Source organism: Camelus bactrianus, chromosome 2 (genome assembly GCF_048773025.1).
Source record: "Camelus bactrianus isolate YW-2024 breed Bactrian camel chromosome 2, ASM4877302v1, whole genome shotgun sequence".
Lineage (NCBI taxonomy): Eukaryota > Metazoa > Chordata > Mammalia > Artiodactyla > Camelidae > Camelus > Camelus bactrianus.
In genome coordinates, this window is record NC_133540.1 from 79,608,734 (window position 1) to 79,622,431 (window position 13,698).

At 38.3% G+C, this 13,698-nt stretch overlaps 1 long non-coding RNA gene across 1 annotated transcript in view; it reads left to right on the forward strand.

The window, feature by feature from the left end:
* The window catches only part of LOC141579387 (uncharacterized), a 241,201-nt gene extending 227,730 nt beyond the window's left edge, over window positions 1–13,471 (forward strand). The window contains exon 3 of the long non-coding RNA XR_012510606.1: window positions 13,188–13,471. This is a non-coding gene — a long non-coding RNA (uncharacterized LOC141579387). The remainder of the gene's footprint in view (window positions 1–13,187) is intronic.
* Window positions 13,472–13,698: the final 227 nt, after the last annotated feature.

Consider the following 13,698-nt stretch of genomic DNA (forward strand, 5'->3'; position numbering starts at 1 on the left):
TCAACCCGATTAATACTCTGCTTCACCTCACTCTTCTATTATTCATTATACACTGTTTTCAAACCCTCTTTCTCCCTTCTTTTAAAATTCTTTCTCTCTCTCTCTTATTTTTTTTTTCTTTTTTTCCTAAGTTCTATTCCTAAATAGGCATCAGATAGATAAAATCCTTAAGGACCAAAATAAACAACTGATACTCCATAAACCACAGTGCCGGAGAGGTATGAGCAAGATGAAGAAGCAGAGAAACCTTTCCCAATTAAAAGAACAAGAGAAATCCCCTGAAAGAAAGATCAACGAAATAGACATCGATAGCCTACTAGATCAAGATTTCAAAAAAGGAGTGATCAAAGTGCTGAAGGAATTAAAAGAGATAGTGTTTAGAGATATAAAATATATCAAAAATGAAATCGAAGCTATAAAGAAGAGCCAGGTAGAATGGGTAAACTCATTGACAGAGATGAGGAATGATCTAATAGCTGTGCAAAGCCAACTAGATAATGCAGAGGAACGAATCAGTGATCTAGAAGACAGGGCAATAGAAAGCACCCATTCAGAAGAACTACAAGAGAAGCAAATAAAAAATAATGAAAATAGCATAAGGGACCTATGGGATAATATAAAGCATCCCAATCTTCGCATAATAGGGGTCCCAGAAGGAGAAGAAAGATCAAAGGGGATTGAAAAGGTTTTTGAAGAAATCATGACTGAAAACTTCCCAAACTTAAAGAAGGAATCAGATATCCAAGTACAGGAAGCTCAGAGGGTCCCAAACAGGAAGAATCCAAATAGACCCACACCAAGACATATCATAATCAAGATGGCCAGAGTCAAGGATAAAGAAATGATTCTAAAGGCAGCAAGACAAAAGCAAAGAGTAAGTTACAAGGGAACCCCCATAAGGCTCTCAGCTGATTTCTCTACACAAACACTACAGGCCAGAAGGGAGTGGCAAGATATATTCAAAGTCCTGAATGAAAAAAAGATGCAGCCTAGGATCCTTTATCCAGCAAGGCTATCCTTGAGGATAGAAGGAGAAATAAAGAGTTTCACAGACAAAAAAAAGCTGCAGGAGTTTAGCAACACTAAACCCATGCTAAAAGAAATATTGAAAGGGCTATTCTAAATAGAAAAGCAGCAGGATGCTACAGAAATGAGAAACACACAACTGGAAAGGTGATAACTCATGAATTACAAATAAAGTAAACATGAAATTATAAAAGAAGACATACAAATCACTGAGAGTGGGAGAGGGAGGCAGGGAAATATAGAATATTTTTTTCTTTCTTTTTTAAATTTTTTTAACAGTAGGATGGGTTTGAGATCATGTTACTATCAGTTTAATAAAAACAGTTATAGTAATGGGTTGATAGATTTACAAAAAAGGGTAACCACAAGCCAAAAACTTACAAGGGAGTCACAAAAATTAAATAAAATCCATGATAATACAAAGGAAAATTACCAAACCACAAAAGGAAGAAGAAAGGAACAAAAAGGATATACCAATTCAACTGCAAAGATAAGTTCAAAATGGCAATAAACACACATCTATCATTAATTACTGTAAATGTTAATGGACTAAATGCTCCAGTCAAAAGACACAGAGTGGCAGACTGGATAATAAAGCAAGAACCTTCAACATGCTGCATACAAGAGACCCACTTTAGGGAGAAGGACACATATAGTTTGAGAGTGAAAGGATGGAAAAGGATATTCCATGCAAATGGAAAAGCCAAAAAAGCAGGTGTTGCAGTACTGATTTCAGACTAAACAGACTTTAAAACAAAGCCCATAAAGAAAGATAAAGAAGGACATTTTATAATGATTAAAGGAGTGATACAAATGAGGATATTACACTCGTTAATATATATGCACCCAATATAGGAGCACCTAAGTACATACAAGAATTACTAACAGAGATGAAGAGGGATATTGATGGGAATACAATCATAGTTGGAGATTTTAACACTGCATTAACATCACTAGACAGATCTTCCAGACAGAAAATAAACAAGGCAACAGAGAAATTAAATACTACAATAGAAAAACTAGATTTGGTGGATATTTTCAGAGCATTACACCCACAAAAAATAGGATATACATTCTTTTCAAGTGCACATGGAACATTTTCCAGGATCGATCATGTACTTGGGCACAAAAGAAACCTCAACAATTTTAAGAAGATAGAAATTATCTCAAGCATCTTTACTGACCACAATGCCATGAAACTGGAAATCAACAACAGAGAAACAAAGGAGAAAAAAAGGAAAGCATGGAGATTAAACAATATGTTATTGAAAAAACAATGGGTCAATGAGGAAATCAAAGCTGAAATTAAAAAATACCTTGAGACAAATGATAATGAAAGCACAACCACTCAAAACCTATGGGACACAGCAAAGGCAGTGCTAAGAGGGAAGTTTATAGCGATACAGGCCTTCCTCAAAAAAGAAGAACAATCTCAAATAAACAATTTAACCCACCACCTGAATGAATTAGAAGAAGAAGAACAAAAAGCCCCAAAAAGCAGCAGAAGGAAGGAAATAATAAAGATCGGAGAGGAATTAAATACAATAGAGATTAACAAGACCATAGAAAAAATCAACCAAACCAAAAGCTGGTTTTTTGAAAAAGTAAATAAAATCGACAAACCTCTGGCCAAACTCACAAAGAAGAAAAAAGAGAGAGCACAAATTAGCAAAATAAGAAAGGAAAATGGAGAAATTACAACAAACAAAATAGAAATACAGAATATCATACGAGAATATTATGAAAAACTATATGGAACCAAACTGGATAACCTAGAGGAGACGGACAAGTTTCTGGAAACATACTGTCCACCAAAACTGAATCAAGAAGAATCTGAACACTTGAACAATCCGATCACTAGAAAGGAAATAGAAACAGCAATTAAAAACCTCCCTACAAATAAAAGTCCAGGACCAGACGGCTTCACCGGGGAATTCTACCAAACATACAAAGAAGAACTCATACCAGTCCTTCTCAAACTCTTCCAGATGATTGAAAAGGAGGGAATACTCCCAAACTCATTCTATGAAGCCACCATCACCCTGATACCAAAACCAGGCAAAGACACTACAAAAAAAGAGAATTATAGGCCAATATCACTGATGAACATAGACGCCAAAATCCTCACCAAAATTTTAGCAAATAGAATCCAACAACACATAAAAAAGATTATACATCATGACCAAGTGCGGTTCATCCCAGGGACACAAGGGTGGTTCAACATACGCAAATCAATCAATGTAATACATCACATCAACAAGAGAAAGGACAAAAACCACATGATCATCTCAATCGATGCAGTAAAAGCGTTTGATAAAATTCAACACCCATTTATGATAAAAAATCCCTCCAAAGTGGGTATAGAGGGAACATATCTCAACATAATAAAAGCTATATATGACAAACCTACAGCCAGCATAGTACTCAACGGTGAAAAACTCAAAAGCTTCCCACTAAAATCTGGGACAAGGCAAGGATGCCCACTATCACCACTCCTATTCAACATAGTCCTGGAAGTCCTAGCCCCAGCAATCAGGCAAGAGAGAGAAATAAAAGGGATCCAAATTGGAAAAGAAGAGGTAAAAGTGTCATTATATGCTGATGACATGTTACTATATACAGAAAACCCTAAAAGGTCCACACAAAAGCTACTAGAGCTGATTGAAGAATTCAGCAAGGTAGCACGTTACAAAATTAACGTTCAAAAATCAGTTGCATTTTTTTACACTAATGATAAATCAACAGAAGAAGAAAGTAAAGAAACAATCCCCTTTAAAATAGCACCCAAAGTAATAAAATATCTGGGAATAAATCTAACCAAGGAGGTGAAAGAATTATACACAGAAAACTATAAACCATTGATGAAGGAAATTAAAGAAGACTTTAAAAAATGGAAAGATATTCCATGCTCTTGGATTGGAAGCATCAATATTGTTAAAATGGTCACACTGCCCAAGGCAATCTACAGATTTAATGCAATCCCTATCCAATTACCCAGGATATATTTCACAGAACTAGAACAAATCATAATAAAATTCATATGGAACCATCAAAGACCTAGAATTGCCAAAGCATTACTGAAGAGAAAGAAAGAGGCTGGAGGAATAACTCTCCCAGACTTCAGACAATACTATAGAGCTACAGTCATCAAGACAGCATGGTATTGGTAGAAAAACAGACATATAGACCAATGGAACAGAATAGAGAGCCCAGAAATGAACCCACAAACTTTTGGTCAACTCATCTTCGACAAAGGAGGCAAGAATATACATTGGAATAAAGACAGTCTCTTCAGCAAATGGTGTTGGGAAAACTGGACAGCAGCATGTAAAACAATGAAGCTAGAACACTCCCTTACACCATATACAAAAATCAACTCAAAATGGATTAAAGACTTAAACATAAGACAAGATACAATAAACCTCCTAGAGGAAAACATAGGCAAAACATTATCTGACATACATTTCAAAAATTTTCTCCTAGTAGAAATAAAAGCAAGAATAAACAAATGGGACCTAATGAAACTTACAAGCTTCTGCACAGCAAAGGAAACCAGAAATAAAACAAGAAGACAACCTACGGAATGGGAGAAAATTTTTGCAAGTGAAACCGACAAAGGCTTGATCTCCAGAATATATAAGCAGCTCATACGACTCAATAAGAAAAAAATAAACAACCCAATCCAAAAATGGGCAGAAGACCTAAACAAGCAATTCTCCAAGGAAGACATACAAATGATCAATAGGCACATGAAAAAATGCTCAATATCACTGATTATCAGAGAAATGCAAATCAAAACTACAATGAGGTATCACCTCACACCACTCAGAATGGCCGTCATTCAAAAATCCACAAATGACAAATGCTGGAGAGGCTGTGGAGAAAGGGGAACCCTCCTACACTGCTGGTGGGAATGCAGTTTGGTGCAGCCACTATGGAAAACAGTGTGGAGATTCCTCAAAAGACTAGGAATAGACTTACCATATGACCCAGGAATCCCACTCCTGGGCTTGTATCCAGAAGGAACCCTACTTCAGGATGACACCTGCACCCCAATGTTCATAGCAGCACTATTTACAATAGCCAAAACATGGAAACAGCCTAAATGTCCATCAACAGGTGACTGGATAAAGAAGAGGTGGTATATTTATACAATGGAATACTACTCAGCCATAAAAACTGACAACATAATGCCATTTGCAGCAACATGGATGCTCCTGGAGAATGTCATTCTAAGTGAAGTAAGCCAGAAAGAGAAAGAAAAATACCATATGAGATCACTCATATGTGGAATCTAAAAAACAAGAACAAAAACAAACAAACAAACAAAAACAAAGCGTAAATAAAGGACAGAAATAGACTCACAGACAGAGAATTCAGACTTGTGGTTACCAGGGGGGTGGAGGGTGGGAAGGGATAGACTGGGATTTCAAAATTGTAGAATAGACTACACTGTATAGCACAGGGAAATGTACACAAAATGTTATGATAACTCAGAGAAAAAAATGTGACAATGAGTGTGTATATGTCCATGAATAACTGAAAAATTGTGCTGAACACTGGAATTTGACACAACATTGTAAAATGATTATAAATCAATAAAAAATGTTAAAAAAAAAGATAAATTATAGAAACATCAAAGCTATCTTGATTGCTGAGTCTGAAATGCTGAAACATCTTGATACTTGTTTTGGAGTTCTTGTAGTTTATACCAGAAAGTGAGTCAACAGAATTATCAGGTAAATTATAACATTACTTGTCCATGGAGAACACTAACTCAAACATATATGCACCCCCATGTTCACTGCAGCATTATTTACAGTAGCCAAGACATGGAAACAACCTAACTGTCCAGTAATGGATGTGTGCATAAACACAATGTGATATATGCAGAGAAAACTATAATTCAAAAAGACATGTGCACCCCAAAATCCATAGCTGCACTATTTACAGTAGCCAGGACATGGAAACAACCTAAATGTCCACAGACAGATGACTGAATAAGGAAGTTGTGGTATACACATACCATGGAATATCACTCAGCCATAAAAAGAATGAAATAATGCCATTTGCAGCAATATGAATGGGATTATCATATTAAGATTATCATATTAAGTGAAGTAAGTCACAGAGAGAAAGACAAAGATTATATGATATCACTTATATATGGAATCTACAAAAAGATAGAAATTTTACTTACAAACTAAAAATAGACTCATGGACATAGAAAACAAAGTATGGTCACCAAAGAGGAAAGGAGGAGAGGGGTAAATTAAGAGTTTGGGATTAACAGATACATACTACTATATATAAACTAGATAAGTAACACGGACCTACTGTATAGCATAGGGAACTATATTCAATTTCTTGTAATAAGCTATAATGGAAAAGAACCAAAATATATGTTTATATATGTATGCATACGTATAACTGAAACTAACATTGCAAATCAACTACACTTCAATAAAAAATAAAATTAAAAAATGTGATTTATGTATAATACATAATTATATATTACATACATAAAATTATTTAGCAATAAAAAAGAAGGAAATCTTGCCATTTGTGACAGCATGGATAGACCTTGAGGGCATTATCCCAAGTGAAATAAGTCAGAGAGAAAGACAAATACTGTATAATCTCCCTTATGTTTGGAATCTAAAAACAAACTCATAGATACAGAGAACAGGTTGGTGTTTGTGGGGGAGGAGGTGCAAAATAGGTAAAGGCAGTTAAAAGGTATGAATTTCTAGTTACAAAATAAACAAGCCATTGGGAATGTAATGTACAGCATGATGACTATAGTTAATGCTACTGTATTGTATTATTTGAATGTTGCTAAGAAATCTTAAAATTTCTCACCACAAAATAAAATTGTAACTATGAATGATGACTGATGTTAAATAGACTTACTGTGGTGATCATTTCAAAATAGATACAAATATAGAATCATTACCTTTATAGCAGAAACTAATACAATGTTATATCAATTATACTTAAATTATAAAAGAAAAAAATTAGATTTGTGTAATATTATTTTTTAAAAACTTTCAAAATAAATGTATTCAATATTAAATTAGCTAATATTTAATTACTGACCATGGGGCACTCATATGCTTTTAAAATGAATATGCACATATTGGCATGCCTACTGCAAATTTTGTACAAATCAAGCAAGTCTGGAGAAAATAGCTGGGAAGAGCTGATGACAGCCCAGTGCGGCTCATGCAGCCCCAGCCTTGTACCTGTGGTGGAGGAAGGTGTCAGGACAGGGATTGAGAAAAGACCTGCACAGTGTGCTCTGGAAGACAGGTATGCAGGCCTTCTGAACAGTGGAGGTGCAGGAACAAAGCTTAGAGGGCATCTGAAGGGCAAAGAAAATCGGGAGCTCCCTGAGTCACCCAGACCCACCCCTGGAGCAAGCCCTGGTAACTCCAAAGACCTGAAGGAGGAAGAGGGGCGTCTCCAAGATCCGTCCAAACCCAGAGCAGAGCCCTGTCCTACATCTGGCCACCTGCTCCCATCACTGATCACCTTCCTGCCTTCAGCTGCTGAGAGCTGCAATTCTTCTAATTGCTAGAGAGGAAAGACAATTAACACCATTTTCCAAGTTCCTAATTTTAAGTCATAGCATCAAAAATAGACCTGTATACTGTCTCGCGGGAAACACTTCTGTTGTTCCCAAGCACCCACGTGACGGCGGCCAGAAGAGGGTGGCAACGGAGCAGCGGCAGCGAGCCCTTCCACAGCCTAGGCACCGCCCAAGTGCAGGCGGGAAGGTTGAAGGCAGCCGCTCTCTCTGAGGCAAAGGCAGGGAACCTGAGGGACCTGAGTGCACCCGCAAGGGAGGCGGCACGGGGTCTGGGAAAGGAATGGAGGCGCGATGCGGCTCCTCACCTGCTATGAGCTCGGACTAAGTCACCCTCTTTGAGCCCCGGCTTCCTCACCTCCATCAGCGGCAGGACCGGCGTCTGGTCTCTGAGCGGTGCCTGCTGGGTCTCCCGTTTCTTCCTCTCCTCCAGCAGCTGCCGTTGACCTGGCCTCCTCTAGCTGCTGCCTGGCCTTCTCCAGCCCCGGGCGCCGCTGGGCACGGAGCCGCCCCTGTCCCTCAGGGCAAGCTCCCCCTGCTGCAGCTCAACAGTGAACCTGGAAAGGTCTCCGCGGATCCTAACGTTCAAGCCCGTGGTCTGGTCCAGTCTCGCCCGGCTTTGCAGCTTCGCCAGCGGCCTCTCCTTCTCTAGCTCCAGGTCCACCAGACTTTTCTGCATCTTCTCCTGACGCCCCCGCCTTCCCTGCAGCCCCGCGGGTTCTCCCCTGGGCAGCTTGTCGGTTGCTCTCTCGCATCTCCCTCAGGGAGGCGTCTCTTCCCTCGGTGCAGCCAGCTCCCCGCCATCTTGGGCAGCCGCGCGCCCAGACTTCCTGTTCCTCGCAGCCCTGCTCCTTCAGGAACAACTTCTGCTCCAAATCCTTAATCCTCTGCTCCTAGTCTGCTCTCACTTCGCCTGCCTGGAATTCCTAAACTTTCTTCCTGTCGTTCATTGTGCTGCCAAGTCCAGCTGCTCCTTCAGCTTCTCAGACTCCAGGCACTTCACCTGCAATTCTGAGATCCTCGCTGATGATCTCACTGGCTTCGACCAGGCTGTTCTCCTGCAGCTTCTTGCTGGTTAGGCTTTGCTTACACAGTCTGTTGCGCTCCACCCGCTCTTTCATCTTCTCGTCCACCGCGGCATCCTGCTCCTGAGGCTGCTGAACGCGTGTCAGGAGCTCCCGGTTGTGGTCAGCCTCGAGCTGGTGGCCCCTGGCACGGGTGCTGGCTGCTCGCTCCAACTCCTCGCGAGCCCTCTTGTGACTTGGCTCCACCTGCTTTTCTCGCTCCATATGGATGAGGCAAGTCTGAGTGGATCTGCTCTGTTTATTCCTCCAGCTGCGTCGCCTGCTAATACTGCACCTGCAGGGAACCTTCGGCAGAGGTGGAAACATCTAGTCCAGACCCTCCCTCCACTCTAAGAAATGAAGTTATCCAAAGGCCTCAGAAAGGATAGGACGGTGGTGTTCTCTGCCCCCCCTCGTCTTCCATGCCCCAGCTCTTCCTTTCCCTCCATCCCTCCATCTCTCCCTTCCTTCCATCCTTCCTTCCTTATATCTTTTCCTGCTTTCTTTCTCTCTTTCTCTCCTATACTAAAGGTAACATCATCATACTGATTTTCTGTTTTTTGGTTCTTCCTTTCATCAGTCCCAGGAAAAGGGCTTCTAGGGTGCTGATTATTTTGTTTCTTAATCTGGGTGCTGGTTACATTTCTGAAAATTCATGAAAATAGAGAATTATTATTTGCAACATTTCTCTGTGTAAAATTCCAACCAAATATTTGTAAATGGGCTATATTTTATATCTATTGAACATCCAAGTTTGACCTACTTTTTATTTTAATTCTAAAATTCCCTCGCCACTTCCTATTTCTGAAGACCTAGCTCGTGTTTCCTCAGTTCAATGACTAGATTTTTGAAAGTTATCCTTCTCATACTCCCAATATTGATTTTGAGTTGGTATTGTTGTTGATGTTAGGTCCTTTATTTCCAGGTGCTTACTACCTAACACTTGAAATTCATTTTTAAACTTATATTGCAAATTAAAGAGCAAGTCCTCAAACATTGCAACTTGACTGAATATAAGAACACGGAAATCTAAATGTGCCTTAAAAAACTCCAGATGTAAGAAAAATATTATCAAAGAAGGACATTATTATGTAAATACAACAACAAAACTGCTGCACAGATAATGCAAGCAGTTCTAGTTATCTAGTAGATGAGCACATAGCAAGTACTTAAAAGCTTTCATTTTTATTCTTTTGTTCATCTTGTCCCTCCCTTCCTGTTTTCTTCCCTTTCTTTTCCTTTCCTTCCCTTCCTTCCCTTTTCCTTCCTTCCTTCCTTCCTTCCTTCCTTCCTTCCTTCCTTCCTTCCTTCCTTCCTTCTTTCTTCCCTCCCTCCCTCTCTTCCTTCCTTTCTTTCAACTGGGACCATATTCAGGTAGGTATTTTGAGCAGGAATGCTTCATAGATGGTTTGTGTACTTCCATCAGGAGGTGCAAATTACCTAGTGATCTTGTATTTATGATGCCAGGGGTGACTGATTATCATTGCCTAAAATTAGGATTTTAATAGCAGTTTGAAAAATGCTATTTTTCTATTTTTTTCTTTGTTAACTAGCTGCAGTATTTCCATAGAGAAAATCATCTCAATAATTTTTTGGTTATATGTGGTATACTTGTTAAGATAAATGTCTGATTCTTTTATGTCATTGACCAGATTTTAAACAGCACATTAGTTCTAGATATCCAAAAGTGATGAATGGGAATTTAAAAATATGTGTTTTGTATCTTGATAAATTCATGGAATTAGACATATTATGTTTCAATACATTGCAGTGGTTATTCTTGTCAATACTCAAATTTTTCCACCTTTGACCTTGTGGGAACGTTTTCAAGAGAGTCTATGATGCAATTCTAGCTATCTTTGATAGCATCTTTGCTTTCACATATGGCAACATACTCTGTACATTTCCCAGATTCAACATACATCTCATAGGAATAGGAATATTATCATAGATAACCACACTAGAAATACCAAATTTAAAATAATGATAAAATAATATTCTCTAAAATATATCCCATATTCGACGTTTGCCAATTCAGTTTTTCTAACTTGTCTTGCATAGCAATTATTTCTATTCTGGGATCCACTCCACAATCATATATTGCATTTAGTTGTTATATCTAAGGAATATTACATTTTAAAGATATGTATCATGAGTTCAAAACAATATTTCCAATTCAAATTCAGGATTTTATGTTTGTCTGTTTGTTTTTATCTACTATATTAAATCTCACATCTATAGAGTCTGTCTCCTACATGGAAAATTTGGTTCCCAAGAATAACCAAAGGACTTCTCATTTGCATGTACTTTTTTCTTTAGATGGCAAGTGATATTAATTTCCTTCTTTTTGCTGTATTTATTATCATTATTTTGCATTTTGTTTTCAGATTTATCAAATCAGTTGAAAAGTTTCAAAGATAATAACCTTCACAAATTTATGCTTTTAAACATTTTTCTAACATCTGAGCTGTTTCTATCTCCTTTAGCTCAAATCTTTTTGCTGTAATTTTAAGTCAGTTACTTCTAGCTGAATAAAACTGGATGAGGTTCAAGTTGCTACGGCAGCATTTAATCAACAATCCCTTGCCCAGCCTCAGAGCAGATGTATTTTGCTCATCTGGTGGACCTGATGCCAATCTCTCTTTGCCCTCTTGTGAATTAAGGCAGTGCTTCTTAAGCCTGATGTGTATACATATCATCTAGCAACCTTGTTAAAATGCAGATTCTGACTAGTAGATCTGAGGTGCAGCCTGAGCTTTTTGTGTCACTAACAAGGTCCTAGGAGATGTTGATACTGCTCATCCTGGATTACAGTTTGAGTGACAAGGGATAAGGGTTTTCTGGGCTAAGAATTTTTTCAGGTGTTTGATGTGCTACATTTCTGCTCTTTGTTGTCTTGTAACTTAGTTTTCTGGATGTCTGGGTAGGTAATTGAAGATACAGCAATACCGGTATTGAGGGGCTGTTTTTCTTGGGTTTCATTTACTTCATTTTACTCATCCTCCTTACTAATGCCCTCTTCAGGCTGTCATTGGTAAAGAGGCCCTCTGCACAGCATTTGTTCCTAACCCTATTGTCTAACTGGTGACTTCCTCTACCTTAACCATGGTTGCCAGCACTCTCTATCACTGCCCAGGAAAGCTCAGTATATCATGATTGAGGGTCGTAGTGACTTTACATCTAGCAAGGTGACAATCACCACTGTTTGCAGTAAGGATGGCATTATTAGGTTGCTTTCCAGGGCCAGTCTTTGAATTCACTTTTTCCCCATTCTCACTATGTTGGTGGTGGTGGTGATAACTTGGTGTGGTTGATACCTATGATGGTTGTAATCTGCTGCATAGTTACTGCCTTGAACTGAAACACCATCTGTAGCAACTGCTGTTGTACCTAATTTCCTTCAATATCATCAAACTAGTTTTTCCTGTTCCTCCACCACAAAGTTGCTTCCTGATTTACCTTCTTTTTGACTGTCTTCTGCACAAAAATAACTTTAATAGTGTTATTCATTTGATTATATATTAAATATTATTTACAGTATATACTACTGGAAATGTAATGAATTTAAGGCTGCTGAACTGCTGCTTCCTCTGCCTTTCACTTCTGCCTCTGGTGCCAGGCTTAGTTTTCCAAAATTGGGAGGGACTCAGTGGTGGATGACAAGAGGGTCCCTTCCTTACTGCTCAGTCACTGAGATCATGTCTAGGACCTGCTGCCATGCCAGCAGCCTCCTTTTGATGGTGATGGTGACCAGGTCAGTGATGGTGATCTGCTAAGGGCTTTCTTAGACTTACTCTTCATTACCAGAATTAATCAGACTCAACCTTAGTTTCTTATCAGCAAAAATAGAATCATCACACCTACTTCACAGAAGAAGTAAAGAAAACACATGCAAAGCATAGAACATAAAGCAGACACACAAATACTTGCTGAACATAGTTTTTGAAAATGTTTACTGCAAATTTTTATGAATTCAGACAAGTTTGGTACTTTTGAAAAATTGCTTAATACCTAGTGATCATTTTCCTTATCTATAAAGTAGTCAAAAAAACAAAACAAAACAAAACAAGAAACCAGTTCCTGCTTTGTTAAGGTTGGTATTAGCACTATCCCTTAGTAATCAGGTTTCCTAGGCATGTGAATATAAGTTAATATAAACAAAGAAGGTTATAACTTGCATTTCTTGGGATATCTTATATTTCTCTAAGTACCTAAGGATTATAAGGGGAAAAAGACATCATAATGCCTTTTTCAAGTTCAACAAATCCTTTTCAAATGGAAACATTATATAAATACATATATATATATAATTTTTAAGAAATATCCTTCTCCAATGCAGTATTTCACAATCTTGTTCTAAATTCAGTTGCCTCTCATATCATAAAGATTCATATGTCAAGAGAGATGGTTAGGGAACATTATTAGCTGAGACACAGAGAGTGCCAATTTTACCCCCTGATTTGGAAGTGTTTGTTCTTGAAAGTGCCCTTCTTTCTTCTCATTTTTAGCTCTGGGTCCCTTGTGATACTTGACACCCTCCACGTGCACACAGAAGAACATCTTTTCTAATGAAAGTGGGACAAAGAAGAGAAAGATAAATGTAAGCGAAAGAAAGTTTATATGTGAGTGTTGAGAAATTTGTCAGAGCTTTTATATTTATTCTCTTCTATGTTCTCTAATGACCTTGGAATTTAAAATCATCTGTGGTGAATGAGGTGCCAGTAGATTCCAGAACGCTTTTAGGAAAATATACATTCCCTTTTGTATCTACAGAGAAAGGCTGCATAAAGGATTTGTGGCATTAAGCATACTGGAGCTTGCTTATAATAATTGCAGAAGCAGTTGCTGTAAAAGCAGCTGATGAATGAAAATACCTTCAATGATAAGGTCTAAGTGTCCCCTGTAGTAAAGGTTACTCTGTAGTGATAGGCTGTGGGAAAGTTCCAGTGTTTGTGATAAAGGTGAGTTGAAAAGTTTAAAATAAATCATCAATGTGTAGAGCAACTACTTAAAAAAAAA